Source organism: Arachis duranensis, chromosome 3, assembly GCF_000817695.3.
Source record: "Arachis duranensis cultivar V14167 chromosome 3, aradu.V14167.gnm2.J7QH, whole genome shotgun sequence".
In the NCBI taxonomy this organism is placed as follows: Eukaryota; Viridiplantae; Streptophyta; class Magnoliopsida; order Fabales; family Fabaceae; genus Arachis; species Arachis duranensis.
In genome coordinates, this window is record NC_029774.3 from 30,767,411 (window position 1) to 30,773,510 (window position 6,100).

Consider the following 6,100-nt stretch of genomic DNA (forward strand, 5'->3'; position numbering starts at 1 on the left):
TTAGAATGTGCAATTTTACGAGCCAATAAATTATAGTTCAAATGGCATAACATTTTCATACTCATCTAAGAGATTGCGGGTTTGAGTATCTCTATCTTTTGGTAAAAAAAAAAAAACCAGCATGAATTGCAAAAGCTATACATTCTTTATCAAATATATTTTTAGAAAACAATATACATTTCTTGACAACATACTTTATTGAGTTTATTCAATCCATATGATACGTCAGGTTCACAAGCAAACTTCAAATATGATTCATAGATTTCTCTTAAGGAATTTTACAAGCTCACATATATTAAACTTGATAAAAATATTTATCACAAATCATACAAATTAAACAAGAAGCATCCACCACGAACATTTTAGGTATCATAGTAATTTATTCTAGCTTTTCAATCGATTAGGTTTGTGAAATCTAGTACACAAATATTCACATGTTATCTAATAATAATACTTACAACTGACTCTACAAACATTGTCAAATAATCAAATAAAAATGTGAATAATAATTAATTTTTTCAAACTGCTAACACTTACATGATTTATAATAGGTTACACCAATGAACAAAAAAGTTTATATACATATGCTATATAAGATAATAGTAATAATATTCAAAAAATAAGAAATACATGAACTATACAACCATAATAGCTCAATGCAAATTTGTAAGCAGCAGCTGTATCACGAATCAGACACAAAATTGAGTTTGTCCAAAATCGTAGAGAGAAAGAGAAAGTTGAAAATTTTTAACTAATTACAAAAAGTTACCATTATCAAAGTTATTAAATGTTGAGTATATTAAGTGAGGATTAATAAGAAATAAACCAAAACGATAAATCTAAAAGTTTTTTTTATCTCTCTTTATATAGTGTTTCACTTTAAGTAACTATTTTTTTATGGATAGTATTCAAATGACAAACAAAATAATAAAAAGATTTTCATTAGATTATAAAAATTAATCTCATCCTTATAATACAATGGTATTATTTCAAAACATGTAAAATAAAATAATAAAGTACATTTTAATTAATGTGCACAGTAAAATAAATGTGAAACTTATATAGTAATAGTCAAATATAGATAGCAATGGTTATCTTCTGTTTTAAGTTACTATATTAAATTATAACTTACATTTATAATTATTAGTTAAATAACTTACAATTATGTATTATTTTAGTTTAAAATAATATATTTTGATATTGTTTTTTTAGGATTACTGACATCGAATTTTGATAATTGAAAAAAAATTAAACATTTTATGTCTTACTTCTTTTAACAAAACTTCAACCACTCATAAAAGTTAACAGAATAGATGGTTATATGAAAAAACGAGAAAGGAGGACAATATAATATAATAATGACAATGAGATAATGACAGGTATGTGTATAGACTATACATAGAATAATAGTAAGAGAAAGAATAGTGTTTTATATAGTAAGATAATATAATAAAAATATAAATTAATCATTTTTAAAAAAATAACGAAATTAAAGAAAATTTAAAAAACTAAATATAAAATTGAAAAAATAAAATATTTTTTATCAATTAAAATTATACATAAAAATAGAGTGTGTTTTGAATATAAATTTTTATCTCGGTTTTAAATTAAATACTATTAAAAATAAAAAATTAAACTTAATAATAATTATAAATAATTAAATTTGTAAATAATGTTTCTAAATATTATTATCATTATTTTTTGAACTATATTATTTTAATAAACGATATATTAACAAAAAATAAAATTAATTTCTTAAAAATAATAAAAAAGCGGCTGAACATGTTCTGTTAAGCCGCTGGTATATATAATGCCGATGGTATATATATATATATGTATTATTACTTCCTATTATTAATAGAAATAACATTTTGATTACAGGAGCCAACGAAATATGTTCAATCTTCAATTCGAGTTAGATACGATCGATATTTTACGTCGTAATTATCATGATATCATCAATGTTCTGAAAATCGGACTGGACTGACCGGTTAAACCGGTTTAACCGGAAACTGGCATAAAAAACAATCCAATCCTCCTACTAAAACCTACTAAAACCGTTGATGACAAAACCGCTAGAAAATCGCTGAACTGGCCGGTTGGACCGGACCGGGAACCGACCTGTTTGTATAACACGCCGTCGTTTTGATTTTGTTAAGGAAAAAAAAAAGAAAACCCACCCACCTCAGCGAGTTACTCCCCTCACCCCACCAAAACACCCCCTCCTTTGAAAGACAACATAGAACACACAGCAAGAGCAAGCCTTAGCTCTTTCCCAAAATACAAACGAAGCACTCTGCCACTCTCTCACTCAAGCGACCATCCTCCTCCTTACCCAAAAATCCAGCTTCTTGGACGGAACCGCCGCCGCCGTTCGTCTGTGTCGGCGTCTCCGCAGCCTCTTCCTTCTCCTTCTCCACGGCGTCTTCCCTTTCTAGCTCGACACGTCTTTCATTCACAGGTGAAATCGCTACTCGAGGCCTTTAGCTGGTGCGCCGTGGTGACGCTGTCGTCCCGCCGTCGTCTTCCTGCTGTCAGTGGAAGGTTAGTAAAACTGTGGTTTACTGATTTGAGGTTAGTGAAAAGTTGAGTCTGTTACTCTATTTCAAGAATTTGAGGTTGAATTTGTAATTTGTAATTTCTTGGGTCTTTTGTAATGCTGTTGATTTGAGTTTGGAATTTGTGATTACTGACTAGTGACTTGGTAAGCTGCTGTTTTGTTATGGCACTGAGTGTTTTGAATTTGAAATTTGTGATAAATGATTTGTGATTTGTGATTAGTGATTTTGTTATGCTGCTGTTTTGATGGCTCTATTTTGTAATTGTTAGTTGCTGATGGCTTTAAAATTTTTGTTCAAATTTACTGATAGCTTTATTTTGTAATTACTAGTTGCTGATGACTCTGAAATATGAGGGGGTTGTAACTTTAGTTAAATCAACACTAATTTAATGGCCACTTTAATTTCTTAAGAAAATCCTTCTCTCATTCACTTTTTAGATTTTGTTCTATGTCTAAATCTGGAGAATTTGTAAATTTTTGTGCCTTGCAAATGAATGAATGATGATGCAGGTAACATGAAAGAAAAATTTTGCCGGATGTAGGTGAAGATATAGATGAGATGTATAATGAATTGTTTAAAAATTATGGAAAAGTGGTATTAAGAGGAAAGATCAAAATCCTGCTACTGCAGAGGTTGATGATGATGCCGAAAGCCTATCGTGTAAGCCTCAAAAGCAGTATATTAAACTTGCAACTTCATTTTTATATGCAATCTATCACTTTTAGTGGCGTGTGTCTTATATCAGGTTTCTTCTTGTATTTTGATAAAGATCATATGAAAATCAAATCAAATGCTGGTTGTTGCTGAATGAGTAAGGTAGCTACTTGTCAATGCCATATATAAATAAACTGATGAATGATGATGATGGTAGTGGAAGGAGAGTCAAAGTGTATAGGTAGTTGGTGATATGTTATGCTTTCTTATTCAATGACTACTTGTTATATTGATACCTCAACTTGAAAACAATACTAGATACCGTTTTTTGTTTGCTCAGCCAGAAGAATCTATTGCTAAGAGAGCTCTCTTACAACAGATGAACGCAACGTTGCCTAAGATTAAATCGAAAAGGTCATCTTGCAAGGTTCAGGTTCATGTTCAGTTAGCATAATACCACAGAATGATCAACATTTTCTAACTGAACTAGCTCAACATTTTATTGAAATTGATAATCCTTTGTCTCCTGACATTTCTAAATTAGAATCTGAGGTGTTAAGTGATTATGTTAACCCTCAGTCAAAATTTAATATTTAGATTTTTTTTTACTATTTAACCTTTGAGTTTGTATTTGGATAAGATCATATAAATTTGGTTGATGATTTTTTGTGTAGTGTTTTAAATTTGTAAGATATTTTAGGATGTTTATTTATAATTTATTTATTATTTTATTCTAAAACGATTTTTCTGGTTGAACCACTAATTAGACCAATTAAATCAATAAACCAATAAATCAATAACTAAAACGGTTTGACTGATCCGGTTTTTAAAAACCTTGATTATCATAGATCTATAGTACTTTTTAATTTTGACCTAGACCCAGATAATGATATTAATAGACCAAATTATTGTGTCTAAGCTAATGTAAATTAATTAATTTGATGATTTTACTTTATCCTAGCTAGAACTATGATACACCAGCTAGCGGCTCGGTTGTTATTTAAAAAAAATTAAATATAGGTTTACCAAATAATTAAGGAAAGAGAAAATTGAAATCTGGAGCAAATGTGTGAAAGAAAGGTTAAAATTTACGCATGCTTATTATTATGGAAAAAGTTTGGTAACCAAAATTTTTTTTTATAATTAATCAAATTTTTTTATAATATACTTTATTTACATTATAATGGTAATGATAATATCAATTATATTCAATAATTATAATTAATTTTTATTCCGCTTCTTGACCTAATAGAGATATGATAATATCAATTATATTCAATAATTGTAATTGATTCTTATCATAAATGCTTTCGTTCTTTATTATTATTATCATTACCATTCTTTATTATTAATCATTTCCTATTCCCTTTTATCATGACTTAATAGAGATATGAAACATAAAAACTACCTTCTAATATATACCTTCCATTAATTATAAGTCAAGAAATTTTACAAGAAGTCATTTTTATCATTGCAAATATTATGACATTTGAATTCGACCTTAATATGGTATCTATAGTAGAAGGTGTTGAAGAATTTGAACAACAGATATACTAACCCGACAAGATTGTTATCAGTCAACCAATTTTTGAGAATATGAAAAATCACACTAGTTTTGATGAGGCATGGTAATAAACTGATTTAATTTTTTTTGTGTGTTTTTATGTGCATTTATAATTATATTGTACTAACTAAATTCATACACATAACATTCATACGTTCATATACATAACATCCATAATTACATACAACTAACATCTAAAACTTAAATTCATGTTTATTAGATATTACATCTATACACATATCATTTTTTTTAGTTATTGCATAAGTAACTATAAAGTTAACACAGATGTTTAAACTTTTATCATAATTGAATTTAAAAAATATCAAATTCTTAAATTAATTTTTTTAATTGATAAATTTACCCATAACATTCATAAATTAAATTCATACACATAACATCTATAATTTTATATTAATGGCATCTATAATTTTGTACTCATAATATTCATCCCTATTCATAATTTCATACATATGATGTTTATAATTAATAAATTTTTATAATTAATATTATCAAATTTTAAACTATACGTCTTATTGTATTTTTTAAATTATCTCACATGTGTATTAATAGGTCATGATTTTAATTATTTTAATATTTTTATTTAATATTCATATGTATACTTATTTATTGATTTTAATATGACATGTTAATAATTATTTTTAAAAATTTATTTTTTAATTTGTGTTTATATTTTATTTTTTATTTTTAATAGTCTATATGTAAAGTATAAGTTGTATAGTAGAAGTTGTTAAAAATTTTTAATTTAACTTCTATAATTTTTGCAGAGAATTATTGCATTTTAATGGATAATAATGTGATTGAAAAATGTTAGAGATTTGATTTGGGAGAAACTGCAATTAATTTTGAAAAGAATATTAATAACTCCAAGCATACACCAAAATGGTAGGTGATAAGAAGAATAAATGATAAGGAGGTGTATGTCACTTCCTTATCAAGAGAATAAAAATTTTTACGCGATATGTCTTTATTGTAATTATTTTTTGGTTACCTATCATCATCCATTATTATAACTAGTTCCACTACAAGAAATATCCTGGGAAATGACCATTAATGTGAACTATGTCGTAATAAATTATTTTCTTAAAATTTTGAGTGATTGCACATTTAATTAATTAAATTTTTTTAAAAAATAATATTAAAATTTTTATGACTTAAAGATATAGATATAGAGTAGTTTTTTTATTCTTTAGTGATATCAAAAGAAAGAATTTTAACATTAGACAAATAAAAAAAATTATGCAAAAAAAATCATAAAAATTTCAAAAAATCATATAAAAAAATGTTAGAGATATAATTATTT